This window comes from Oncorhynchus nerka, linkage group LG15, assembly GCF_034236695.1.
Source record: "Oncorhynchus nerka isolate Pitt River linkage group LG15, Oner_Uvic_2.0, whole genome shotgun sequence".
Classification (NCBI taxonomy): domain Eukaryota; kingdom Metazoa; phylum Chordata; class Actinopteri; order Salmoniformes; family Salmonidae; genus Oncorhynchus; species Oncorhynchus nerka.
Window position 1 is genome coordinate 84,308,660 of NC_088410.1, and position 19,780 is coordinate 84,328,439.

The window sequence follows — 19,780 nt, forward strand, 5'->3', positions numbered from 1 at the left end:
CTGTCCCCAGTCCACCTGGCCGTGCTGCTGCTCCAGTTTCAACTGTTCTGCCTTATTATTATTGGACCATGCTGGTCACTTAGGAACATTTGAACATCTTGGCCATGTTCTGTTATAATCTCCACCCGGCATAGCCAGAAGAGGACTGGCCACCCCACATAGCCTGGTTCCTCTCTAGGTTTCTTCCTAGGGTTTGGCCTTTCTAGGGAGTTTTTCCTAGCCACCATGTTTCTACACCTGCATTGCTTACTGTTTGGGGTTTTAGGCTGGGTTTCTGTACAGCACTTTGAGATATCAGCTGATGTACAAAGGGATATATAAATACATTTGATTTGATTTGATGATTTACTCTGCCTCCACCCCACCCCCTCAACAGTCTTTACTCTGCCTCCACCCCACCCCCCCAACAGTCTTTACACTGCCTCCACCCTACCCCCTCAACAGTCTTCACTCTGCCTCCACCCCACCCCCAACAGTCTTTACTCTGCCTCCACCCCACCTGCTCAACAGTCTTCACTCTGCCCCCACCCCACCCCCTCAACAGTATTTACTCTGCCTCCACCCCACCCCCCAACAGTCTTTACTCTGCCTCCACCCCACCCCCTCAACAGTCTTCACTCTGCCTCCACCCCACCCCCAACAGTCTTTACTCTGCCTCCAGCCCACCTGCTCAACAGTCTTCACTCTGCCCCCACCCCACCCCCTCAACAGTATTTACTCTGCCTCCACCCCACCCCCTCAACAGTGTTTACTCTGCCTCCACCCCACCTGCTCAACAGTCTTCACTCTGCCCCCACCCCACCCCCTCAACAGTATTTACTCTGCCTCCACCCCACCCCCTCAACAGTGTTTACTCTGCCTCCACCCCACCCCCTCAACAGTCTTCACTCTGCCTTCACCCCACCCCCCAACGGTCTTTACTCTGCCTCCACCCCACCTGCTCAACAGTCTTCACTCTGCCCCCACCCCACCCCCTCAACAGTATTTACTCTGCCTCCACCCCACCCCCTCAACAGTGTTTACTCTGCCTCCACCCCACCTGCTCAACAGTCTTCACTCTGCCCCCACCCCACCCCCTCAACAGTATTTACTCTGCCTACACCACACCCCTCAACAGTCTTTACACTGCCTCCACCCCACCCCCTCAACAGTCTTTACTCTGCCTCCACCCCACCCCCTCAACAGTCTTTACACTGCCTCCACTCCACCCCTCAACAGTCTTTACACTGCCTCCACCCCACCCCCAACAGTCTTCACTCTGCCTCCACCCCACCCCCACAACAGTCTTTACTCTGCCTCCACCACACCCCCTCAACAGTCTTTACTCTGCCTCCACCCCACCCCCTCAACGGTCTTCACTTTGCCTACACCACACCCCCTCAACAGTCTTTACACTGCCTCCACCCCACACCTCAACAGTCTCTACTCTGCCTTCACCCCACCCCTCAACAGTCTTTACTCTGCCTCCACCCCACCCCCCAACAGTTTTCACTCTGCCTCCACCCCACCCCCTCAACAGTCTTTACTCTGCCTCCACCCCACACCTCAACAGTCTTTACTCTGCCTCCACCACACCCCCTCAACAGTTTTCACTCTGCCTCCACCACACCCCCAACAGTCTTTACTCTGCCTCCACCCCACCCCCTCAACAATCTTTATACTGCCTCCACCGCATACCTCAACAGTCTTTACTCTGCCTCCACCACACCCCTCAACAGTCTTTACTCTGCCTCCACCACACCCCCTCAACAGTCTTTACTCTGCCTCCACCCCACCCCCCCAACAGTCTTTACACTGCCTCCACCCCACCCCCTCAACAGTCTTTACTCTGCCTCCACCCCACCCCCTCAACAGTCTTTACTCTGCCTCCACCCCACCCCCTCAACAGTCTTTACTCTGCCTCCACCACACCCCCTCAACAGTCTTTACTCTGCCTCCACCCCACCCCCTCAACAGTCTTTACACTGCCTCCACCCCACCCCTCAACAGTCTTTACTCTGCCTCCACCCCACCCCCTCAACAGTCTTCACTCTGCCTCCACACCAATGGACATGTATTTATTCACTGTCACAATTGTATTATGTATACAGTGCTATTTCTATTATTTTTATTACAATTTTCATTCTATTATTTCACTAGTCCTGCATGTCGGAGCTCGAAGCCTAAGATATTCACTGTACTCTGCAATCACACCTGCAACCCTGTACATGTGACTATTAAACACTCTGAATCTGAATCTAAAACAAGAGAGAAGCTTTCAGGATGCATCTGCCATCGTCAGTGAGTAAGCTGAGCATCATTGGGTGAGTGAGCTGAGCATCCTTGGGTGAGTGAGCTTAGCATAATTGGGTGAGTGAGCTGAGCATCATTGGGTGAGTGAGTTTAGCATCATTGGGTGAGTGAGCTGAGCATCATTGGGTGAGTGAGCTTAGCATCATTGGGGGAGTGAGCTGAGCATCATTGGGTGAGTGAGCTGAGCATCATTGGGTGAGTGAGCTGAGCATCATTGGGTGAGTAAGCTGAGCATCATTGGGTGAGTGAGCTGAGCATCATTGGGTGAGTGAGCTGAGCATCATTGGGTGAGTGAGCTGAGCATCATTGGGTGAGTGATCTGAGCATCATTGGGTGAGTGAGCTGAGCATCATTGGGTGAGTGAGCTGAATATCATTGGGTGAGTGAGCTGAGCATCATTGGGTGAGTGAGCTGAGCATCATTGGGTGAGTCAGTGAAACTGGAAAGCTTTTTAGGATTATAATTTCCTCATATTGTACAATATGTGTGTCTCCACACACCTAGGTCTAGGCTATTGATTGATTGAAGACAAGGTCGTTTTTATTGATCTCAGTGTCAAAGTAGCCTGTCATTTCGATCATTTGTGGGGTATTCAAAAATATTCTGTTCAAGTCTCCAGTCATCTAAAATTATGTAGAATTGCATGAACTGCAATTCTTTTTCCCAAACCCGAAACTACTTTTGCAAGGGCCTCTACTCTACTGCTCTATGCCAGTAAGCAAAACCGATGATAACGCAGACAACGCTTTATTATAAAGGAGATCTTTTTAATGTGTTCTGGTACCTCAGAGCACCCCGAGTCACCCCCTCTCGGGCTCAATTTCTGTTCCGGCACATTTCAATGTACAATTGAAGCACTGGTGAGAGGTCCAGTAATTCTCTTTTGTCCAGGCAAATAATCAAATGGAACAGCACAATTACTGAACAATTTTACTTTCAACATTTTAAAACAAACATTTCCCCATTGTTTCTCTCCCCTGTCCTCTTCTTTTCCTTCTGTTAGTTAAACAGGGGGTTATACTTCAAGGCCACTGAGGGGCTGGTCACCCGGTGATTGTTAGGGATGTCTGCATGCCTAAGAGGCCTAGCATGTGGGACTCAACCACAGGCTGCCCCCTGGAAAGGCAATGTGCTGCTAACACTTCACGATGCCAGAACAAGCAGATGTTCTCTCAGCAGCTTGGGATTCGTCGGGAACACAGCAGTCCTTTATGTTTTGTTACAGGGTTGAAGAGGTGGGGGAAATCAGGCTACAGGCTCCAATGTCAGCACTACAATCACTGTAAGCCTGGAAGGAGATACATTTTTTCAGATACCAGCCATGACAAGATGGCTATCATGAATTAAAAATGACAACATGAGTTAAAAAAGCATGTGGGTGTTTGATATTCACAGAAGCACAAGTTTAGACTTCATCTGACAATGCAGAGAAATACAGACGGAAATCCAGAAAGGACCCCAGCTCGCCCGGGGTGTGTTTATATGCCAACATAGGTCCACTGACCTGGCCTGTCTGACAGTAAACACAGTGTCACTCACAGGCTCTTATCTGTGTCTGGATCAGAGCTGGAAATCCTACAGTTCTCCCAAGGGAATCACCTCATGCACCGGCACCTCCGGCTCTGTGCCCCTGGCCAGGGGCCCCAGGGGTGAGGCACATTGTTCTATGTTTTCCCTCAGGAAGCCAGAAGGGTCCCCCTGGACAGGGCTTGGTGGACATTGCACAGGGCATTGTGAAGTGGTCCCTACATTTTGCACTACAGTCAAGCTTCTGTGCTGCACTTCAAAGAAGCCATGTGTTTCTCTTATTAGAAGATTGAATTTAGTTAATGTCATTGAACCTTCTGTGGCAGGGGCCAGTTCCTGTGGCTCAAGGCCAAGCCCTGTTCTCAATGACGTATTACAATTAAATTGTTTGAGTCAACACTTAGCTGCCGTAGTTGGCTGTTAATTCCTGCCATTAGCTAGGTTTCCAGATTTTCATGTGAATATTTAAAAAATCTGCATAAAAACAATATGCGCATTTTCCCACCAGCGATTTGTTTCCATTAAATTGACTTGATGCAGATAAAAGCTGTGTGTGATGACGTAATGCACATAAAAATTACTTTTGCATGTAAATTCTCAAGTAAATGGGTTTCTATTGCATTTTCAAATCAACTGATCATTTTGTCACAAACAAATTGCCTTATATAGAGAATGTGCCTGTCACGACTTCTGCCGAAGTCGTTGCCTCTCCTTGTTCGGGCGGTGCTCGGCGTTCGACGTCACCGGTCTTCTAGCCATCATTGATCCATTTTTCATTTTCCATTGGTTTTGTCTTGTCTTCCCACACACCTGTTTTCAATCCCATTCATTACCTGTTGTGTATTTAACCCTCTGTTTCCCCTCATGTCTTTGTCAGAGATTGTTTTTATTGTTAGTGTTGTTTATTTGTTGTGTTGGTGCGCAACGGGTCCTCGTACCCATGTTTTTTCATGTCTGTACGTTTTAGTGTTATGGAGCATGTTCTGTGGACATTTATTAAAAGACTCCATTTACACTCCATTTTGACTCTCCTGCGCCTAACTTCCCTGACACCTATACACACACGGCGCTGACAGTGCCCACTCTGGTCTTTGCACTTCTGCTCTAGCCAACAGCTCGCAGACAGTGTGGATAGACTACCTACATGATGAGATTCCTAGTATGGACCCATTTGTATTTGTCAAATGGCAGCCAAGCATCAATAAACATGCCACTAAGACCCTCAATATTTATTGTAAAGTAGCATCAAGCTCATCAATCAAGTGCACTTTCTCCACCCTGTGAAATTCAGCATTTATTTAATCTGTAGCCTAATAAACTGCATGCTTTACGGAGTTGTAGTGGGAAGACCACACAACATACACGACATGACCAAAAGTATGTAGAAACCTACTCGTTGAACATCTCATTCCAAAATCATAGGCATAATAATATGGAGTTGGTCCCCCCTTTGCTGCTATAACATCCTCCACTCTTCTGGGAAGGCTTTCCACTAGATGTTGGAACAGTGCTACGGGGCTTGCTTCCATTCAGCCACAAGACGAGTCCAACGAGAAGGATATCCTGCTTTCACTGGAACAGGCCAAGATCCACGCCTTTTCTACGAAGAAAAGACGCAGGAAAAGGGCTGCATATTGGGGCAGCCTTCTGAGAATCCGTAGCCGAGCGAGTGAACTGCCATCCGTTCTTCTTGCTAACGTGCAATCATTGGAAAATAAAATTGATGACCTGATTAAGATTATTAACTGTAACATCTTATGTTTCACCGAGACGTGGCTGAACAACGAAATGGACAACATAGAGCTAGCGGGATTTTCTCTGCAGAACAGAGAGGCTACCTCTGGTAAGACGAGGAGTGGGGATGTGTGTCTATTTGTCAATAACAGCTGGTGTGCGATGTCTAATATTAAAGAAGTCTCGAGGTATTGCTCGCCTGAGGTAGAGTACCATATGATAAACTGTAGACCACACTATCTACCAAGAGAGTTCTCATCTATATTATTCGTAGCCGTCTATTTACCTTTACAGAACAAAGATGGCACTAAGACCGCTCTCAACCAACTCTATAAGGTCATAAGCAAAGAAGAAAATAATCAACCAGAAGCGGCGCTCCTAGTGGCCAGGGACTTTAATGCAGGCAAACTTAAATCAGTTTTACCCAATTTTTACCAGCATGTCACATGTGCAACCAGAGAAAAAAAAATTCTAGACCACCTTTACTCCACACACAGAGCTCTCCCCCACCCTCCATTTGGCAAATCTGACCATAATTATATCCTCCTGATTCCTGCTTACAGGCAAAAACTAAAGCAGGAAGTACCAGTGACTCGCTCAATATGGAAGTGGTCAGATGACGCGGATGCAACACTACAGGACTGTTTTGTTCTGGGATTCATCCAGAACAGGGTAGCCTAGTGGTTAGAGCGTTGGACTAGTAACCAAAAGGTTGCAAGTTCGAATCCCCGAGCTGACAAGGTACAAATCTGTCATTCTGCCCCTGAACAGGCAGTTAACCCACTGTTCCTAGGCCGTCATTGAAAATAAGAATGTGTTCTTAACTGACTTGCCTAGTAAAATAAAGGTAAAATAAAAAAATTTGAGGAGTACACCACCTCAGTCATCGGCTTCATCAATAAGTGCATCGACGACGTCGTCCCCACAGTGAGTGTACGTACATATTCCAACCAGAAGCAATGGATTACAGGCAACATCTGCATCGAGCTAAAGGCTAGAGCTGCCGCTTTCAAGGAGCGGGAGACTAATCCGGACGCTTATAAGTAATCCCGCTATGCCCTCAGACGAACCATCAAACTAGCAAAGTGTCAATACAGGATTAAGATTGAATCATACTACATCAGCTCTGACGCTCGTCGGATGTGGCAGGGCTTGAAAACTATTACGGACTACAAAGGGAAACCCTGCCAGGTGACATGAGCCTACCAGACGAGCTAAATGCCTTTTAAACTCGCTTTGAGGCAAGCAACACTGAAGCATGCACCAGAGCACCAGCTGTTCTAGATGACTGTGTGATAACACTCTCGGTAGCCGATGTGAGCAAAACCATTTAAGGGGTCAACATTCACAAAGCCGCTGGTCCAGGCGGATTACCAGGATGTTTACTCAAAGCATGCGCGGACCAACTGTCAAGTGTCTTCACTGAAATTTTCAACCTCTCCCTGACTGAGTCTGTAATACCTACATGCTTCAAGCAGACCACCATAGTCCCTGTGCCCAAGGTAGCGAAGGTAACCTGCCTAAATGATTACCGCCCCGTGACACTCACATTGGTAGCCATGAAATGCTTTGAAAGGCTGGTCATGGCTCACATTAACAGCATCCTCCCGGACACCCTAGGCCCACTCCAAATGGCATATTGCCCCAACAGACGCATACCGCCTCTTTGTGATAGCCACTCCAATACCTTGACTTTGTTGTCCTTAAGCCATTTTGCCACAACTTTGGAAGTATGATTGGGGCTATTGTCCATTTGGAAGAGCCATTTGCATCCAAGTTTCAACTTCCTGACTGATGTCTTGAGATGTTGCTTCAATATATCCACGTAATTTTCCTCCCTCATGATGCCATCTATTTTGTGAAGTGCACCAGTCCCTCCTGCAGCACAGCACCCCCAGAACATGATGCTGCCACCCCCGTGCTTCACAGTTGGGATGGTGTTCTTCGGCTTGCAAGCATCCCCCTTTTTCCTCCAAACATAACAATGGTAATTATGGCCAAACAGTTGTATTTTTGTTTCATCAGACCAGAGGACATTTCTCAAAAAAGTACAATCTTTGTCCCCATGTGCAGTTGCAAACCGTAGTCTGGCTTTTTTATGGCAGTTTTGGAGCAGTGGCTTCTTTCTTGCAGAGCGGCCTTTCGATATAGGATTAGGTTTACTATGGCTATAGATACATTTGTGCCTGTTTCCTCCAGCATCTTCACAAGGCCCTTTGCTGTTGTTCTGGGATTGATTTGCACCTTTCGCACCAAAGTACGTTCATCTCTAGGAGACAGAACGGGTCTACTTCCTGAGCGGTATGACGACTGCGTGGTCCCATGGTGTTTATACTTGTGAACTATTGTTTGTACAGATAAACTTGGTACCTTCAGGCATTTGGAAATTGCTCCCAAGGATGAACCAAACTTGTGGAGGTCTACTAATTGTTTGTCTGAGGTCTTGGCTGATTTCTTTTGATTGTTCTATGAAGTCAAGCAAAGAAGCACTGAGTTTGAAGGTAGGCCTTGAAATAGATCCACAGGTACACTTCCAAATGACTCAAATTATGTTAATTAGCTTATCAGAAGCTTCTAAAACCATGACATAATTTTCTGGAATTTTCCAAGCTGTTTAAAAGCACCGTCAACTTAGTATATGTCAACTTCTGACCCACTGGATTTGATACAGTGAATTATAAGTGAAATAATCTGTCTGTAAACAATTTTTGAAAAAATGACTTGTGTCATGCACAAAGTAGATGTCCCAACCGACTTGCCCAAACTATAGTTTGTTAACAAGAAATTTGGGGAGTGGTTGAAAATGAGTTTTTCTGACTCCAACCTAAGTGTATGTAAACTTCCTACTTCAACTGTATGTGAGAATGCTGTTCATTGAGTACAGCTCAGCATTCAACACCATAGTGCCCACGTAGCTCATCACTAAGCTAAGAACTCTGGGACTAAACACCACCCTCTGCAACTGGATCCTGGACTTCCAGACAGACCGTCCCCAGGTGGTAAGGGTAGGCAACAACACGTCTGCCACGCTGATCCTTAACACTGGGGCCCCTCAGGGGTGTTTCCATAGTACATTCCTGTATTCCCTGTTCACCCATGACTGTGTGGCCAAACACGACTCCAACACCATCATTAAGTTTGCTGACAACACAACAGTGGTAGGCCTGATCACCGACAACGACGAGACGGCCTATATGGAGGAGGTCAGATAACTGGCAGTGTGGTGCCAGGACAACAACCTCTCCCCCAATGTGAGCAAGACAAGGGAGCTGATCGTGGACTACAGGAAAGGGCGGGCCGAACAGACTCCCATTAACATCGATGGGGCTGTAGTGGATCGGGTCGAGAGTTGCAAGTTCCTTGGTGTCCACATCACCAACTAACTATCATGGTCCAAACATACCAAGACAGTCGTGAAGAAGGCACGACAAAACCTTTTCCCCTTCAGGAGACTGAAAAGATTTGGCATGGGTACCCAGATCCTCAAAAGGTTCTACAGCTGCACCATCGAGAGCATCCTGACCAGTTGCATCACCGCCTGGTATGACAACTGCTCGGCATCTGACTGTAAGGAGCTACAGAGGGTAGTGCGAACGGCCCAGTCCCTGCCATCCTGGAAAGATCATACAATTGTCCGAGACTCCAGTCACCCAAGTTATAGACTGTTTTCTCTGCTTCCGCACGGCAAGCAGTACCGGAGCATCAAGTCTAGGACCAAAAGACTCCTCGACAGCTTCTACCCCCAAGCCATAAGACTGCTGAACAATAAACAAAATCACCACTAGACAATTTACATTGACCCCCCCCTCCCTTTTGTACACTGCTGCTACTCGCTGTTATTTATCTATGCATAGTCACTTCACCCCCACCGACGCCCCCTGTATATAGCCTCATTATTGTTATTCTTATTGTGTTACTTTTTATTATTACCTTCGATTTTAGTAGATTTGGTAAATATTTTCTTAACTCTTCTTGAACTGCTCTGTTGGTTAAGGGCTTGTAAGTAAGCATTTCACGGTAAAGTCTATATTTGTATTTGGCGCATGTGACAAATAAAGTTTGATTTGATTTGAAGAGCATTGGTGAGGTCGGGCACTGATGTTGGTGGATTAGGCATGGCTCGCAATCGGCGTTCCAATTCATCCCAAAGGTATTTGATGGGGTTGAGGTCAGGGCTCTGTGCAGGCCACCATTTCTGTATGGACCTCGCTTTGTGCACGGGGGCATTGTAATGCTGAAACAGGAAAGGTCCTTCCCCAGTGCTTCATTTGTAAATTGAAATGTGCCGAAACAAAAATTGAGCCCGAGAGGGGAGTGACCCGGGTGCTCTGAGGCACCAGAACGCATTAAAAATATGTATTTTATAGTAATGCATTGCTTTTGCTTACTGGCATAGAGCAGTATTGTAGAGGCACTTGCAGACGTTGCACAAATGGAGAGTATTTTTTGTAGCCTAGGGTTTGGGGAAAATGTGGCCTTTATAAGTGCCTTTCATGCAATTCTACATAATTTTAGATGGGGAGACACACATATTGTACAATATGAGGAGGAAATTATAGTCCTAAAAAGCTTTACATATTCGCTGACTCACACATTGATGCTCAGCTCAATCACTGGTGATGGCCGATGCTTGCTGTGTGTTCCAGACTGTAGGCATTGTCATGACATTGGCCTGGGGATAGGTTTATGACAGTCATAAATACCTCTTTCCCCCTTTTTCCTCTCTCTACCCTACTGATGTTACATTTTCAAAACCCTTGGTTTTCTGGGAACATCAGAAGGTGGGGGGAAATTAACTATATTCTAGTAATCCGACCAATTGAACATATACGGTGGTACTTAATGAATATGATGTCAGTTTGGTTGTCATCTGAGACATTCTCATCAATGATAAGATGACATAAACTCTACAGTGGAAAGTCTACACATTTGAATATGAAATTATTCGTAATGGGATGAAATGTGATTTTAGCTTCTAAAATGTGAGATTTGGGTTTTCATAAGATAGGGCTCTGCTCAATCAGTGGCCCGCCCCTGTGAAGGGACATGGGCTATAAAACTTTTCAAACACGCCCTCCTCTCCCTTCCTATATAAACCCTTGACGACAATATAACCTCCTGTTCCGAGGATGTTGGGACAACGGTCCAATGTCAGAAGGGTTCAGATAATAACTACAGAACGAAGCCAACATCAGCGTGAGCTTTGGTTGCGAATGGTATGAACTTTGAACTCTTATTCACTACAGAAGTGATACCTCCTAGCCGTTGAGTTAGCAACAGCCGCTGCAAACGAGGGTTAGGAAGGAACAGACAGAGTATCCTGTCTACCACACAACGACTTTACTACAACGTATTCAATTTACCAACATTCTTCAAAGGACTCAGTTGGGCAACACGGCCTTCCATCTACCACCAACCTACCAAAGAGCAGCTCAGAGTAATTATTTATTGCATTTTCCTGTTCCAAATGGGCGGTAATTTAGAATGCGTAAGATACTGTATTTACGATAGCACAGCTTCGCCCTTTGTTCCTCAGTCTTCCCGCTCTTTCACTCAAACCCAGCCCCTTTTCTTTTGTGTAACCAACTGTCATACCTGTTCCGCCCACCAGGGACGTTTTCCTTTATGACGTACTTTGTAATCAAAGTTATGATTTAAATATGTGTATGTGTAATACTGTGTCATTAGTTAGGTATTTAGTAAATAAATAATTAAACCCAATTTTGTATTGCTGATTCAACTTGTTAGTCAGGGTTCGTGCAGATAACCAAGAATTTACAACTTTCAGATGAGACTGAATTAAGATGACGATTAATATTGACTGCTATTGATGTAAAATATTACTAGGTCTTTAAGAGTTTATTTGGAAGATAACAGCTCTATAAATATTATTTTGTGGTGCCCGACTCTCTAGTTAATTACATTTACATGATTAGCTCAATCAGGCAATATTAATTACGGAGAAATTATTTCAAAGAATAGCATGTCATATCACTTAATCCGGCATACCAAAGACACGACAGCATATAGTGATTGGGCTACCCGGAATCCACAGCTAGGTAATTAAAAAAATTAACTATTCATCATCCGTGGCCAAATTGTAGGCCTACTCTTGGTGTAGTATACGGAATTATTTCATTTCTTTCTGAACAGACAGCAGTAATTACATAACTTTGGCAAATGTATTTCAATTTATGATGGATGCTGCAGCACCTCCAGAACCCCTTCGTTCTGCTATGATTCTATGAGGAAATAAATGATGAAGTGCAACGCTGGAGAGAGGAGAGTTGCAGGCTCATGTCTATCAGAGTAGAGAGAGGGAGAGATCATAGAAAGTGAATCTCATTCTAGTTCTGTGCGAGATACAAGTGCGCTTCTCTCTCTCACTACAGCAATGGCCAAGCAATGGTCTATATACAGTGCCTTGCGAAAGTATTCGGCCCCCTTGAACTTTGCGACCTTTTGCCACATTTCAGGCTTCAAACATAAAGAATCAACAACAAGTGGGACACAATCATGAAGTGGAACGGCATTTATTGGATATTTCAAACTTTTTTAACAAATCAAAAACTGAAAAATTGGGCGTGCAAAATTATTCAGCCCCTTTACTTTCAGTGCAGCAAACTCTCTCCAGAAGTTCAGTGAGGATCTCGGAATGATCCAATGTTGACCTAAATGACTAATGATGATAAATACAATCCACCTGTGTGTAATCAAGTCTCCGTATAAATGCACCTGCACTGTGATAGTCTCAGAGGTCCGTTAAAAGCGCAGAGAGCATCATGAAGAACAAGGAACACACCAGGCAGGTCCGAGATACTGTTGTGAAGAAGTTTAAAGCCGGATTTGGATACAAAAAGATTTCCCAAGCTTTAAACATCCCAAGGAGCACTGTGCAAGCGATAATATTCAAATGGAAGGAGTATCAGACCACTGCAAATCTACCAAGACCTGGCCGTCCCTCTAAACTTTCAGCTCATACAAGGAGAAGACTGATCAGAGATGCAGCCAAGAGGCCCATGATCACTCTGGATGAACTGCAGAGATCTACAGCTGAGGTGGGAGACTCTGTCCATAGGACAACAATCAGTCGTATATTGCACAAATCTGGCCTTTATGGAAGAGTGGCAAGAAGAAAGCCATTTCTTAAAGATATCCATAAAAAGTGTTGTTTAAAGTTTGCCACAAGCCACCTGGGAGACACACCAAACATGTGGAAGAAGGTGCTCTGGTCAGATGAAACCAAAATGGAACTTTTTGGCAACAATGCAAAACGTTATGTTTGGCGTAAAAGCAACACAGCTCATCACCCTGAACACACCATCCCCACTGTCAAACATGGTGTGGCAGCATCATGGTTTGGGCCTGCTTTTCTTCAGCAGGGACAGGGAAGATGGTTAAAATTGATGGGAAGATGGATGGAGCCAAATACAGGACCATTCTGGAAGAAAACCTGATGGAGTCTGCAAAAGACCTGAGACTGGGACGGAGATTTGTCTTCCAACAAGACAATGATCCAAAACATAAAGCAAAATCTACAATGGAATGGTTCAAAAATAAACATATCCAGGTGTTAGAATGGCCAAGTCAAAGTCCAGACCTGAATCCAATCGAGAATCTGTGGAAAGAACTGAAAACTGCTGTTCACAAATGCTCTCCATCCAACCTCACTGAGCTCGAGCTGTTTTGCAAGGAGGAATGGGAAAAAATTTCTCTCGATGTGCAAAACTGATAGAGACATACCCCAAGCGACTTACAGCTGTAATCGCAGCAAAAGGTGGCGCTACAAAGTATTAACTTAAGGGGGCTGAATAATTTTGCACGCCCAATTTTTCAGTTTTTGATTTGTTAAAAAAGTTTGAAATATCCAATAAATGTCGTTCCACTTCATGATTGTGTCCCACTTGTTGTTGATTCTTCACAAAAAAATACAGTTTTATATCTTTATGTTTGAAGCCTGAAATGTGGCAAAAGGTCGCAAAGTTCAAGGGGGCCGAATACTTTCGCAAGGCACTGTAGGCTACAATGTTGTGCAAATCATAAACCCAGGCCAGTACAACACGAATCATAAACCCAGGCCAGCACAACAAGAATCAATTATCAGGCACGTTTTCACATTACGTTTTTAGGGGGCAGCCAGGAGAATTACTGAGCACTCAACTTGAATTTGCTGATTGTTTTAATTATAATTTTTACATTCCAAACAGTGAAAAAACATTTTTTCATGCTATGAGAGGTACCGGATCCTGGCAAATGCGTTCAGAAACAAAACTGTCTAAAACTGAGAGGTGCCGGATCCTGTTCTGGCAGGATTCAGCTCACATTAAGTACTGCCCTTCCATAAACTGTTGCCACAATGTTGGAAGCACATAATTGTCTAGAATGTCATTGTATGCTGTGGTGTTAAGATTTCCCTTCACTGGATCTAAGGGGCCTAACCCGAACCATGAAAAACAGCACCAGACCATTACTCCTCATCCACCAAACTTTACAGTTGGCACAAAGCATTAGGGCAGGTAGCGTTCTCTTGGCATCCACAAACCCAGATTTGTCCGTCATCAGACAGCCAGATGGAGAAGAGTCATCACTCCAGAGACCTCGTTTCCACTGTTCCAGAGTCCAACGCAGCAAGCTTTACACCACTCCAGCCTACTCTTGGCATTGCGCATGGTGATCTTAGGCTTGTGTGAGGCTACTCGGCCATTTAAACCCGCTTCATGAAGCTCCAGACAAACAGTTATTGTGCTGACGTTGCTTCCAGAGGCAGTTTGGAACTCGGTAGTGAGTGTTGCAACTGAGGACAGATGATTTTTACGTGCTACACGCTTCAGCGCTCAGCGGTCCCGTTCTGTGAGCTTGTGTGGCCTACCTCTTTGTGGCTGAGCCGTTGTTGCTCCTAGATATTTCCACTTCAAATAACAGCACTTACAGTTGACCGGGGCTGCTCTAGCAGGGCAGAAATGAGAAAAACTGACTTGTTTGAAAGGTGGCATCCTATGACGGTGCCAAATTGAAAGCCACTGAGCTCTTCAGTAAGGCCATTTTACTGACTATGTTTGTCTATGGAGATTACGTGGCTGTGTGCTCGATTTTATAAACACGTCAGCAACAGGTGTGGCTGAAATATCCAAATCCACTCACTTGAAGGGGTGTCCACATACTTTTGTATATCTAGTGTATCATTGCTTGACTCCAAGTTTACTTCAAGGACCAGTACGTCCTCAGAAATGCAGCAGATAACACGTACAACTCAGAAGGCACAAAGAAAGAGGAAATGAAAATACTGTCTTTGTCTGTAAAACAAAAAAAGAGTAGATATACTAAAGTCCACCTACAGTGGAAAACACACACATATATATATATAGCAGCACTACGTACTAGCTGTGGGAAAAACAGGATGTCTTCCCCTGGATTTGAGCCTACAGACACACTGACTGCCTACTGTTTGGTCTGGAATGACATCTCCAAACTGATTTTAACATTTCCTCTCGCTGTATTTAGAACTAAAGGGATGTTCTAGAGCGCTGGCTTTCACCTGCTGATGAATGTGAGAGAGTTATAAATGTCCTACAACAATAGCTACTGTAGCAGGCAGAATATCAGAGAAAAACATGTGGCGGAAAAGCCTATTACTGTAATCAAGGAGCAGTGTGCTTAATCATACTAAGTTACTCACAGTTTACTTACGGTACCTGTCCCAGTATTTGCTGAAAAAAGCCTGTTTGTGGGGGAAAACTAAATCTGATTGGCTGGGCCTGGCTCTGCCTAGTCACCCCTGCCTAGTCATGTGAAATCCATAAATTAGGGCTGAATTAATGAATTTAAATTGACTGATTTCCTTATACGAACTGTAACTCAGTAAAATCTTTGAAATTGTTGCATGTTGCATTTACATTGTTGTTCACTACTTTTGTATACTGTATACAGGGTATGTGAAGGTCTACACTCCTGTTGCACATTCTTCACATTTTGCTGCCTTCAAATTTGATCTAAAAAGGGATTAAATATGAATCCCCCCCCCTATCGATCTACACGACCTACGCCACATTTTTAAAGTGAAATAAAAATAAGACATTTTCCAAATGACTAAGAAATACAAAATGAGGATGTCTTGATTGTGTATGTCTTCACACTCCAGAGTTAATACTCGGTGGAAGCACCGTTGGCAGCTGTGAATCATTTTGAATACTAACCTTGCACAATTTTTAGGGAAACATGTATCCATTTTTTTCGTAAACAGTGCATTAACCATTTAGCCTAAATTATTTTTATATTTTTGTCAAATCGAATAGCACACAACTCGTAATGAAACCCCCTGGATTTTCAGGTATTATAGTGGCATCATCATGTTAAGTGTCATCGGCAGGGATTGGGGAGTTTGTCAGAATAAAAAAGAATATGAAAGGAACAAAAGCCAGGTGAAAAGGTTAAGGAAAACATGCCTCATTCTTCTGAAAACCTAACCCTGGCATAGAACTTCATTGGACTCTATGTAAACTGGAAACCACATATCCTGAGGCTGCATTTATTGTAGCTGGGGATTTCAACAAGGCTAATCTAAAAACAAGGCTCCCTGAATTGTATCACCATATCGAATGACCTGGCAAAATTCTGGATCATTGTGACTCTAACTTTAACACGGACGCATACAAAGCCCTCCCTCGCCCTCCTTTCGGCAAATCTGACCACGACTCCATTTTGTTGATCCCAGCCTATAGATAGAAACTAAAACAGGAAACGCTCAGGTCTGTTCAACGCTGGTCCGACCAATCTGATTCCACGCTTCAAGATTGCTTCGATCACGTGGACTGGGATATGATCTGGATAGTGTCGAACAACAACATTGATGTATACGCTGATTCAGTGAGCGAGTTTATTAGCAAGTGCATCGGTGATGTTGTACCCACTGCGACTATTAAAACCTTCACCAACCAGAAACTGTGGATTGATGGCAGCATTCGCGCAAAACTGAAAGCGCGAACCACTGCTTTTAATAAGGGCAAGGCGACCGGAAACATAACCGAATACAAACAGTGTAGCTATTCTCTCCGCAAGGCAATCAAACAAGCTAAGTGTCACTATAGAGACAAAATAGAGTCGCAATTCAACGGCTCAGACACGAGAGGTACAGTGGGGCAAAAAAGTATTTAGTCAGCCACCAATTGTGCAAGTTCTCCCACTTAAAAAGATGAGAGAGGCCTGTAATTTTCATCATAGGTACACTTCAACTATGACAGACAAAATGAGAAAGAAAATCCAGAAAATCACATTGTAGGATTTTTAATGAATTTATTTGCAAATTATGGTGGAAAATAAGTAGTTTTTTGCCCCACTGTATGTGGCACGGTCTACAGTCAATCACGGACTACAAAAAGAAAACCAGCCCCGTTGAGGACCCCGATGTCTTGCTCCCAGACAAACTAAACAACTACTTTGCTCGCTTTGAGGACAAGCCAACGTGAGAAAAACAATTAAACGTGTCAACCCTCGCAAGGCTGCCGGCCCAGATGGCATCACTAGCTGCGTCCTCAGAGAATGCGCAGACCAGCTGGCTGGTGTGTTTACGGACATATTCAATCAATTCCTATCCCAGTCTGCTGTTCCCACATACTTCAAGAGAGCCATCATTGTTCCTGTTCCCAAGAAAGCTATGGTAACTGAGCTAAACGACTATCGCCCCGTAGCACTCACTTCCGTTATCATGAAGTGCTTTGAGAGACTAGTCAAGGATCATATCTCCTCCACCCTACCTGACACCCTAGACCCACTCCAATTTGCTTACTGCCCCAATAGGTCCACAGACGACGCAATCGCAATCACACTGCACACTGCCCTAAACCATCTAGACAAGAGGAATACCTATGTAAGAATGCTGTTCATCGACTACAGCTCAGCATTTAACACCATAGTGCCCTCCAAGCTCGTCATCAAGCTCGAGACCCTGGGTCTCGACCCCGCTCTGTGCAACTGGGTACTGGACTTCCTGACGAGCCGCCCCCAGGTGGTGAGGGTAGGCAACAACATTTCCACCCCGCTGATCCTCAACACTGGGGCCCCACAAGGGTGCGTTCTGAGCCCACTCCTGTACTCCCTGTTCACCCACGACTGCGTGGCCACGCACGCCTCCAACTCAATCATCAAGTTTGCAGACGACACTACAGTGGTAGGCTTGATTACCAACAACCACGAGACGGCCTACAGGGAGAAGGTGAGGGCCCTTGGAGTGTGGAGTCAGGAAAATAACCTCACACTCAACGTCAACAAAACAAATGAGATGATCGTGGACTTCAGGAAACAGCAGAGGGAGCACCCCCCTATCCACATCGACGGTACAGTAGTGGAGAAAGTGGAAAGTTTTAAGTTCCTCGGCGTACACATCACGGACAAACTGAAATGGTCCAACCACACAGACAGCGTGGTGAAGAAGGCGCAACAACACCTTTTCAACCTCAGGAGGCTGAAGGAATTTGGCTTGTCACCAAAAACACTCACAAACTTTTACAGATGCACAATCGAGAGCATTCTGTCGGGCTGTATCACCGCCTGGTACGGCAACTGCTCCGCCCACAACCGTAAGGCTCTCCAGAGGGTAGTGAGGTCTGTACAACGCATCACTGGGGGCAAACTATCTGCCCTCCAGGACACCTACACCACCCGATGTCACAGGAAGGCCATAAAGATCATCAAGGACAACAACCACCCGAGCCACTGCCTGTTCACCCCGCTATCTTCCAGAAGGCGAGGTCAGTACAGGTGCATCAAAGCAGGGACCGAGAGACTGAAAAACTGCTTCTATCTCAAGGCCATTAGACTGTTAAACAGCCATCATTAACATTGACTGGCTGCTGCCACCATACTGACTCAAATCTCTAGCCACTTTAATAATTCAAAATTGGATGTAATAAATGTATCACTAGTCACTTTAAACAATGCCACTTTATATAATGTATACATACCCTACATTACTCATCTCATATGTATATACTGTACTCTATACCATCTACTGCATCTTCCCTATGCTGTTCTGCCATCGCTCATCCATACATTTATATGTACATATTCTTATTCATTCCTTTACACTTGTGTGTAAAAGGTAGTTGTTGTGAAATTGTTAGATTACTTGTTAGATATTACTGCATGGTCAGAACTAGAAGCACAAGCATTTCGCTACACTCGCATTAACATCTTCTAACCATGTGTATGTGACCAATACAATTTGAATTGATTTGATTTTTATTTTCTTCACGAGAAAATTACACACACTTTTATGCCAAAGACACACCAGAATGAATGGCTTTCCGTCAGGTTTTGAGTTGTCCAGCCTCAGTCTTGACTTACATTTGCTTGAAAGGCAGAGACAAGGGTTGAATATTGCTGTGTGCCAATCATTCCCAACCAAATTTACTGAGCTTAAGCAATTGAAAAGAAAACAATGGACATACAGTATGTTGCCGTCAGAGTTGGTAGAATATTATTCAAAATGATTCACGGCTGTAATGGCTGCCAACATTGGGCTCCCAAGAGGCACAGTGGTCTAAGGCACTGCCTCTCAGGGCTAGAGGCGTCACTACAGACCCTGGTTCGATTCCAAGCTATATCACAATAGGAAAAGGAAGTGATAGGAAGTCCCATAGAGCGGCGCACAATTGGCCCAGCGTCGTTCGGGTTTGGCCGGGGAGGGCCGTCATTTTAAATAAGAATTTGTTCTTAACTGACTTGCCTAGTTAAATAAAGGTTACATAAAAATACAAAGTGATTCCACCAAGTATTAACCCTGGGGTGTAAAGACATACACAATCAAAATCATTTAGGTTTTTATTTTATTCTTCATTTGGAAAATGTTTTATTTATTTATTGCACTTTGAAAATGTGTTGCGTAGCTCTGAAGGACAAAAATGTGAAGACTGTGGAAGGAGTGTGTAGACTTTCACTAGGTACTGTATGTATAAGTTGTGCCACTTTTAAATTAAACTAGCAATTTAAAAGATGTAGAATCAATGACTGCACCTTGATGTTGTTGAGTGTTTTGCAGAGCTCTGTGAACACTGTAAACACTCCTTGTAAAATAAAAACATCTAGTTCAGTCATCACATGTGTACAGAGCTGCCAGTTGTTGGTTAAATAAGACCTTACAATAACCATATCATTTTTGACAGGGAGAGCTGAAACTCACATAAACAAGCTATCAACTCCTCATTTACCAGTTTTTGTTTACCCCATCTGGAAG